The sequence below is a fragment of the Hydra vulgaris genome, chromosome 11, assembly GCF_038396675.1.
Source record: "Hydra vulgaris chromosome 11, alternate assembly HydraT2T_AEP".
Lineage (NCBI taxonomy): Eukaryota > Metazoa > Cnidaria > Hydrozoa > Anthoathecata > Hydridae > Hydra > Hydra vulgaris.
The window spans coordinates 54,226,461-54,237,500 of NC_088930.1; positions in this window are offsets into that span (position 1 = coordinate 54,226,461).

Consider the following 11,040-nt stretch of genomic DNA (forward strand, 5'->3'; position numbering starts at 1 on the left):
TAAATTACTTAGTCTACCGGAAGTTTGAGCAAGCCACGGACGATTGGACCTGTTTTACTCGTCCATGGACGAGCAAAACAGGTCCAGAATTACCATGGAATTACCCAGGAATTACCATGGAATTATCCTATGGTAGAACGTCTGGCAGACGTCCAATGTTTACTGGGGGTAGTCCAAACTTATCGGTATTCTTCTTGCAAGATCAAAAAAATTTTTTTTGAAAAATATTTAAAAAAAAAAAAAAGCAACTAGGTTTAGTAAACATTGAACACTTGGGTACAGCGAGAATTGTTTTTACTCTAAAAACTTAGGAAAAGGTGTATTCTTATGCAAAATTAAGTTTTAAATAGAGTTTCCTAAAATATTTTTTTGATCTGACGAAGTTTTGATACCCAAATTTGCACTTTTAGAAAATGAAAAAATATATAAAATATCATTGAAAAAAAAAAAAAAAAAAGAATATGCCCTTCATTGTATTTTACAAAAAGTTGAATGCAAATCATATTTGTAGACAATTGCAAGTTTGCTTGATACTTGTTTGGTAGTTATTATTTTGCATAGATACTATCTGCAGCGCAGAATTTTCACTTTTCAGGAAAAGAAAGAGGGGGCATCAAATTTTTTTTTTTAAGCTTTAATGAATGAAAAACTCTTTAGACTTTCTAGTTCTTCAGAATTTCTAATTTTGTTTTAGAAATTAATAAGAGGTTAGTGATGTGGTCTCAACAAAAAACAGATGGTTTATCTCCTATCTTACCCAAATTATATTTTGATAACACTATTAAAACACTATTAAAAAAACGATAAATAAGTCTATTGATATTAAAAGCTTAATAAAATTTCTTTTTTTATTTTAAACACTGGTAACAACTCTCTATGTTGAGCTCTAGCGCTAATATACCTATCTCTTATATCTGGTCCAACCACTGACATAGATGCTATTGTCAATTGTTTTACAGCACGCTCAGTACTTTGGGTATGAATTTTGAAAGAAAGAGTTATTAAAGGTGTCAATCTTAGCAATAACAACTTATCTTTAGTAAGCAAACAAGTAAAAACAGGTTCAACTAGGTCTTGAATAGCAGCTGCTGCAAAGGTCAGTTTAGGTACTTTTCTTGGTCAAATTTGCATATTTCCAGGGATATCATTACCCATCGTTTCAATATATGTCCAACTGCAAAGTTGCGGTCTTCTGCATTGTTACTGGATAACAAAGAGGTTAAAACACTTTTATGGCTTGCATACCAAATTTTAACTGGATTTAGGAAGTCACAATTTCTTTTACTCTATCAGGTTGAATGCTGAGAATTCTCAGTTGGGAAAGAATGTGATATGGAGCATCTTCAAGTTTGTCTTTTAATTTCATGTCAAAAAAAAGTTTAAAGTAAAATTGTAAACAGAATAAGCCAAGTAACTCTACATTCTTCAAATTCTGCTCAGTTAAGTCATGTTTCCTTGTCCACATAAAGACTATTCTCATGCCAGTAGTAAGCTATCTAGCATGATTTAAGGAGTCACTCTGAATTTCTCTTAGATTAGGTGGCAGCATACCAAAACTAACTGCTTTACATAGCTTGTAGGATTGTTTTTGATCTTTTGACATATTTTTTATCATTGTTTCTGGAATGTCAACAAAACTCTCTCCGTCTGGAAGAGCCTTGAATTGAGGGTTATACTCCATTTTGTAAACACCAGAAAGAATTTTTCCCACAGGACCTACAAATCCAGTTCTTAACGACATTGGTCCATCAATTCCTTCTAGTAGGTGACGGAAAAATAACGAAGCATGCATATAACCCAATGGCACTTGTGACCTAACAGCTTTTTAAGACGTGCTAAAGTATCACCTTTTCAGCCGGTGTTAATTGAAGTAATTTCTGCTCCGAGTACTAAACATTGGACAGTAAGATTATATTGTTTAAGTAAAAAATAAACACCTTCAACAATCTGCTTAGCTGGTTTATCTAGATGAATAGGTGCATCCGGGGTAAAATGACCAAGATATCGACCGCCAAGTTCTAAAGTCACAGTAATGTGTTGCTTTTTGATAATGATAGGATGTAATTGTGCATTTGAATCATTTATCATTACATTACATTTATCATTACATTATTCAACTCTTGTTGAATCTTTCCTTCCATCAAAGTAAACACCAATATTATCCCGCATTTGAAAGTTGTTAGTTATCATTTTTCTTTGCATCCACAATGGCTTTTTTCCTCGCTCTTGTCAACTTAGAACGATCACAAGCAAGCTAAGACGATTCAGGGGTGAGAAATCCTACTTCAATTAAATATTGAAGATAACTTTTAGCAGTTGCTGCAGTTGCGGCAGATGAAATTCCTAATCTATAAAATAAAACTAGTTTATGTTAATTTTTATTAACTCATCATCTAAGCATTTGCTGCTCAATAGAACAATAATATATATAATCACCTTATGCTAGCCATAGCAGTGTTTTTTATTGACATAGTGTTTATTCTTGACTTCTTATCTAAAAATCTTGTTACAAGGAAAGCATAGATGCCTAACATTTTCTTTAGAACGAAATATTTATTATTTCAAACTAATATTTACCTTTAAAAATAACTGCTTATCCTGTAATTTTTTAAATCTTTTCTGGTAAGCTTCTTCGCAACTGACTTTTCTCTTTTGATTTTTTATATATTTTACTATCTCAATTTTATCAGCATGTCTCATCTACATGTCAGACTTTTCACCTGTCTTACTTCTTTAACTGTATAACCCTCTGAACTCCATTGCTGGAATTTTTTTAGTAAAAATACAGGTGCAACTTATATGTCCTTTTTTTTCAACTTTTTGGGGAAGTGCACCTAAACAGATTATTCTCATATAGAAGTATTGTATGAGGACTTGTAGTGAGATCCATAATTTATCTAATTTTAATAAAAGTTCTTCTTTTAATTTTACTTTAGTTCTTCCCCATGAAATTCATCTTCTAAAGAGTTTTTATTCGACAATATTACGATTTCTCACAATTAATAACTGGTTGTTAAAACTTATCACTTGCTTTTCTCCATTGAGTAAAAACAAGTGGAACTAGAACGCTTGCAAGATCTCTGTTAGAATTTTTTTTTTTAAGTGTATTCTTTTGTTCTTTCAATAAAATTCCTTTTTGAATAACTGCTCTGTGTGAAGGCAGCTCACTAGGAATAAAATTTTTTCCAGGTCCAATAAACGCTGAAATTCTAGTGATGGATAATGTCTAGTTTTAGCTTTTGACATAATTTATGAATAAATTAATTAAATAACAAGTAACAAATTAAATAATAATAGACTAAAATCTTATGATGATTTTAAATTTCGTAGAGCTATATTAAAATCTACTTTAAAATCGATTCGGCACTAGGCTCTTTATGAGAGTCTAATACATGAATATTTATTTCATACTAATTTAATTTAATTTTATTTTGATAACGTCTAAATGTAAAAATTTGGGTATCAAGACATTTTCTAATCAAAAAGTAGTCCCTAGCAAACCTACCTTGAAATTTAATTTTACATAAGAATATACTTTTTTCTAAACTTAAATTATATTTTTTTTAAAAAACATAAGAATCTCACTATACCCTACTGAACACGTGATAAGCAGATACTAAACATCACGAAATCAAAATCAAAGTTTTTCAATTTGTTTATTATCAGATCATTTTTTATTTATTTTTAGGTGCCCCAAGAAGTCCTAACGGTCTTGTCACAGAGCACCGCGGAAGTGCGTTTAACCAGGAAGTTCACGCCTCCTTCCTTACCGCGACGCGAAAATATGCCCAAAGCTCGTTTCGAACCTGGATCTCCTGCTTATAAAGCAAGCGTTCTAACCACTGCGCCACGGCTGCACAATCATTTAATTAGAGAAAGAGTTTCCTGTAGATCCAAAACCTCAATGACAGATTATTTACTAAAATGTTAATGCTTTCATTGTCAAGTTGTTGCTTATATCGTTTTCTTTCTTGTCTAAAATTTTTATACTATGCTATATTATACATTTTTATATATATTATATATTTTTATATATATTATGCTATATTTGGAGCAATAATCAAAAGATCTTATATTCTTGCTTCTTCTTATTTTCATAACCTTAACTGAAACAAAATTTCCATACTGCTTTTTTTTGATTATTTTTATTACATATTGCTTATCTTTTACATTAAACTTTATTTACTCATGAAAAATTATATTTAATGTAGTATGTTATATTTTTACTAGAAAATAACTATTTTATTAATAGTAATCTATTATTTGCATAGCAGCACTCTATCTACTCTTTGTTCAACCGATTGTTTTAGCTGGTACGTTATATTTTAGACTCGCCTTCTTTGATAGAAAAATTATTGTTTCAAACATTAGTAAACAGCAGACGTAGTAGATTGCTTATTGCATTTTTTAAAGAGTTTAAAGTAATGTGGTTTTATTATCTCGATTAAAAAGTCAAAATGTGTTTATGATTTCATTCAGATTTTAAAAGTTTAACTTTAAATTTAGATTTTACATTGTCAAAAGAAATAAAAATATAAATTAAATTTTCCAGCACTTGATTATATTTTTATAGGCATTATGAGCATCATACTTAATGTTTTTAAAACCAACATACAATTAAATTTACATTTTATGTATAGAATTATCGATAGAATTAAGTATAGAATTGATAGAATTAAGTATGGACCAATAGTATTTAACTGCCCTAAGGCTAGAAGGTCTAAATAGTGTTTTTGAAAAAAATAAACTTGGATTGAATTATGAAATTAATAACATATTTGGTGGTGAAGAGATCCAAGTGATTGCTTTCACAGGCAATGTCATGTGTGGTGCGTTAATGTCATGTGTGGTGCTCCTTAACCACTTAATAGTGTTTCAAACTGGGAACACTAGAGTAAATTAAGAAATTCTAAAATATTATTAAAATAAATAGATATATAAAATAAATATTGTTGTTTTAAATTTGTTAAAATATTTAAAATTTAACAAAAATAATTAAGTTTTTTTAATTCTCTAGAGCTTTTTTTTTATCACAAAATAATTTTTACAACAATCGTATTTTAAATAATTTTCACAATAATCGCATTTTAAATAATTTTCACAATAATCGTATTTTAAATAATTTATGACATCGAGAAAAAAATTTACTGATTGAACTTTTTAACGCGCCATTAAAAAACTTTCAATTTTGGGAATTCGAGGCCCTGATGGAATGGTAAGAATAGAGACAGCTGTTAGAAGGGTAAGAATAGAAACAGCATAATGGATCACCTATTATAACTTAAGGAAATGAAGTATAAATTTCAATCAGAAGCTTTCAAATATATTTTAATCAATTATAAAGAAGATCTTTAAAATAGAAACAGTATGTATAAAAAAATGTTGTAAAAAAAAAGAAAAAAAGAATTTCTTAAAATTTCAATACAAATTTCATTCATAAGCGTTGCAATATAAACTACGATATTAAAAAAAAATGTGTTTAACAAAGCTTTAGATATTTTGTAAACTCTATAAAGTGAAAATGTTAAGCGATTTACACGGTTACAATAACTTTTTTTAAACCATCCGAATCTTTGCGAAGAAAATGTTTCCAAAAGTGTTTATGACTCAAAAGATAAACAAATATTTTTACCTTCCTATAAGTATGTGGGTCTTAAAACTATTTCGTATTCTCTTATTGAGGTAGCAATAAGCGTATGAAATACGTTTATTGCAAAATTAATGACGGAAAGCTTTATGTTGTTAGTGCACGTTATAGTTAAGCGGAAGTTTTTGAGGAATTTATTCGACGATATTCTAGTTTAGGTTGAAACGTTTGAAAAGGTTATAGATTACATTTGTAGGTTATAGAATACATTTGTAATGTAACGCTCATTTGTATCTGTTACTGGTGTTTAGATTTCTCATGCTTAGAAATCTAAACGTGTACCATCTTGGGTCACTGTCAATTTTATTATAATATTTGGTTTTATTTATAATTCTGTAGACGAGCATTGTGGCGCTTAATACTGCGAGGCGTTTTGGAAATTGACTTTACCATAACAAATCATGGTTACAATAAATCTTACAATTATGGTTAAATTATGCTCGTAATCAATATTTAGTTTCATTTCAGTATTTCTATAGCAGTTTATAAATCAACGAATTAATGCTTTTTGAACGACTTTGGGATAATTTGATTATGCGATTAATTGCATATACATTTTTGAAAATTTAACTGTGCCCAGTAATATATACATACATACTGTGTATATATATATATATATATATATATATATATATATATATATATATATATATATATATATATATATATACACATATATATATGTATATATATATATATATATATATATATATACATATATATATATATATATATATATATATATATATATGTATATATATATATATATATATGTATATACATATATATATATATATATATACACAGTGTGTATGTATATATGCAGTATGTAAATATGCAGTATATATACATATATATATATATGTATATATATATATATATATATATATATATATATATATATATATATATATATATATATATATATATATATATATATATGTATATATATGTATGTATGCAGTCCTTTCAAAAATAAATAAACAAATAAACGCAGTAAAAGTTTTATTAAAATTAGATACCAAATGTATCTAATTTTTGCTTTAGGCTTTTTATTGATCGTAATTGCACCTTGACTAATTCTTTGTCCGTCCTAGCCCAAAAAGACTTGACTGTATTCAAATATGGTGATCGAGCTGGCTTGGGCAATAAATCCACTTTATTTTTTCATCCATACCTTTACTGTATGAATTGTGTGGGCAAGCGCCAAATCTTGTTGAAATTGCCACCATTCGTTTTGATCAATCAGCATGTCTACTGATATAACCATGCAGAACTAACAAACATGCCGGCACTTTACAACCTGGGTATAACGCCAATTTTTTTCTTAAGTAAAATGTTTCTAACTGTATTTGACAACTTACGTTTTTCACGGTTTTCGTTGAATGCGTCAGTTATCTCACACTACCTTAGCTTCGATTGGTTCTTACTTGAAAAAATATTAGGCTATTTTGTGCTCAGTAGTTTTTTTGTAACCTTTATGATTCTGCATGTCGTTGGATGCCACCTGCTGTTTTCGATGACTTTTAAGTATATCTAAATCAATTCTCTGAAATTTCAAACGTTCTGTCTATTTTTTTATTACTGATCATTAAACCATCCTTTATTATTTACTACTTTGTTGCTTCACTTACTGCTTTTCATACCTATTATTTGCTACTTTGTTGCTTCGCTTACAGTTTTTCATACTTATTATTTGCTACTTTGTTGCTACACTTACTGCTTTTCGACCCATAACTATGTATATTTACTTTTAGGTCTTATTAAAATGTTTAAAAAGGTGACTAAACTGGTTACCATAAATAATTTTAACCTTTAATAGGAATTTTAATTGGAAGTTGTAAAACTAACATATAAATTATTAAAATTATAATGAATATTAGTTGGGTTGACAAGAAAGTAGAACTGAAATCAATTCAAAAGTTTTTGTGCCTAACTTTTTTTTTACAATCTTTTCCGGTGTGTTTTTTGTATTCCTTTGAAAAAAGTAAATTAAAAAAAAGTAACTAAATATGAACTTGTTATTGACATGTTAGTTGTAGAGAAAAAATTTTTCCTGTCGTTCAAAAAAAATTAAGTCCTTTGGAAATATGGATGGGTTTTTTCAATGTTTTAAAACAGAAAATGAACTCAATATTTTATTGCGCCAATTTTTTTTGAAAGCACTATAAATGTATCGCAACAATAAAAGTAACCAAACTGCGTGACCAACTGAATTTTACATTGTAAATTTTATAACAAATTTTTCTATTAGCAAACTCAAAATTTGACAAAGTAAAATTAATAATATTAATTTTACATGTAGTTGCCAAACTTCTTTAGCAATCTACTATGTTATATTAAATAGATTAAAATTACCATTTTGAAGGAAAGAAGGCCAACATAAAATGCATAGTTTAAGAACATTATTTATAGGACGTTCACAATAAAAATACTAAACTATACGCTTTATATGTTAATATGTACGGCCAGGGTGCGTGCTGAAAGAGATCCATTAGCAGGCCGCATACATCTTGCTCATAGGATATAAAGTACAATCGTGTTTGTATTTTTAATTGTATAAATAGTGTTACTATACAAGTCATAATTTTGTATTTTTTAATAAGACGCTTACCGTTTTAACAATACTAATTTTTTAAAACTGTTTTGGCTTACTTCTTTTTTAAATAGTCTTTTCATTAAGAGCATCTGTTCCACTTTTGATACTCCGACGTTTTTTCGCTAAGCAAAGTCTGTTTTTGTCTCATAAAAAAACCGAGTTTAAAAAATTTTCAGACTTTTTATTGTGTGTAGGAACAAGTTGTTATATAACTGTAACTGCAAGTTGTTATGTAGACCTAATGTAAGTTTTTGTTTCTCATCATCTCTGAGTGCTAGTTCTACATTACATAATGAAGCCAATGTTTGTTTCAAAATACCATGTATGTCTCTCCATTATTTAAACACTTATTAAATTTCTTCTAGTATCTTTTAAGCTTTTGGATCATAAGATTCTATCCACTTTCTATACTATATCATCTGATAGTATGCTTTTATGTCTTGAAAAGACGCACAAGAACCTGATAAATCACACGTTATAAAAAAGATGATCGCACAAACCATACAATGGAAAGTAAGAAAATCAGTAAATTTGTTATTTTACAGTTTTCTTTTTAAGCTAGCCGTCTTGTAAGGCAACAGATTACTTAAATTGGTCTTAAATTTAAAATTTAAATCTTGCTTGAAAAAAGATAATATAAATACTTTTTCGTATAACGAGATTGGGAAACAGATCATTGGAAATCAAACTTTAAAGTTTTTATTTGGACATAAGTGGGTGAGTGTGTGGCATATGTGGGTGAGTGTAAGTTCAACAAGTTCTTTATAAATTGGCAAGTGCATATTTTCAAAAATGAATAGTTTTTTAACTTTGTTTTTCTAAATTTTTAACAAAAGTATTTCTAAAACATTTTAACAACCTATTTATCAAACTTTACAAACTTTGATTATCCACATTTCTCTTTGTTACATTCCAATTGAATTAAAAATCTTTGAACAATAGATTTTAAGGAGTATGAATTTTACCAATATAAATCTTTTTCCAAAAATGTTTTCAGTGAAGCTTGAATTCAGTGAAGCTTGAAAACATGTGACATGTAAGCTGTAATACAACTTAGTGTTTAACAGAACCTAATGGTTTCGTCTGAATTTATTAGTTGAGTCTAAGTTGCGGATTATTCCAGTATTTGTTGCAGTTATGTCAAAACACAGAACTTTTACATTACTTCTTAGTTTGTATTCATCCTAATGTTTACTAAAATATCATAACGGAATTTTTCTGTACCGTTTTTCATTGGCAGAATTCCAGGAAGTTTTAAATTGCAATTAAAATACACTAAAACAGCAAAACAGTTTTTTCCATTTTGTATAGTTGGTTATATCTTGTAAAATCTTACCATCAAATGCGTGATAATGAGGAGTTTACTTTGATTTGCTGCTTTTTTTACATCTTCTTGATACTTGGCTGCATTTTTACTTGGTGTTTTCTTTTTTTCACGTAAAGTAAAACTTTGACGAGAAGTAACAAGTATGTCAAAGAATAGATGCACCATGCTTCTAAATGAAATAAAGTAGCGTATTTAGGCAAATTTTTTAGACAATAATGCTGAAGCACTACTATCTGGTTCAATTTCGTCTGCTTATAGTACAAGTCAAACATTATTTTGTTCTGATGATAAAAGCTCTTGTCTCTTAGTATATGTTAAATGACACAATATTTTTTTTCCTTATTTTTATCTATTGGCAGTTTTTTAGATTGAATTATTGAACCAAGGGTCATATAATGTGACGTGAATCTTTGTGTTAGTCATAAACTACGTTGGGGTCATATCTTCCACTAATCTAAGATTTCTTTAAAGAAAAAATTATGCAGTTCTAATATCAGTATTTATGCTTCAGTTCATCTTGGGATGCGCAACTAATTGAAGTTTGGTGAGAGTGTCAACAGACGCCTGAATTATTTGGATTAAGTTTAGATTTTATAACTTCAAATTTTTATACTGAAAAAATGACGTTGAAAATATATATTAAATTATAAAAATATTAAAATATAATTTTAACATACTGAAATTTAACTTAATAAATGAAGACATAAGTGGACGAAAGCGTTATGTTACTCAAATAAACAATGGAGTAGGAGCAGGAGAAAAGAAGGGGGTGGATATGACAGAGACAAGGATAGGGTGGGGGGCGGAGAGAGCATTACCCTCTCCCACCCGTAATTTTTAGAAAATTTTTATCTTTTCCATTCAATTTCAGATTTTGGCCCCCCAAACAGTTGCTTTCGTCCCCACTTAAGTCCATTTCAGCCCCCTCTTCCAACATTTTCGACCTTCCAAAAATACGAAACGACAAATATGGAAATGAGATATCTGAGAAAAAAGTTGGTTAATAAACTAAACTAAAATTTTGAACATATTTTTTTCTAGATATTTTTCTATAAAAATTTTATGTAAATTCATTTTCTGTTGCAAAGATATGTAGATATTTATGCATTCAATAGCATTATTGAAACTATATAAACAAATATATTACATATAAAAATAAATTAAATAATGGAAACTTCTACTTTTGCAAGTTAAGTTTTTTTACACTAAATTTTTAACGTTACGTTATTTTTTTAGAAATATTAGTTAAAAAATAAACATTATTTTTGTTTATGACAGACGAGAGTTTTATTTGATCACGTCATTGTATTTAAGTATTCTAAAAATACACAAATTTAATGGTTTTTAAAATTTACTTTTTTGGTCTAAATTAATATAAATTTTTATAATGGAAACTTCTCAACCAATTCTTATTTGATATTCAGACCTTTTAGAAATCTTAGAATAGGTCCCTGACTTTTCGGTTTT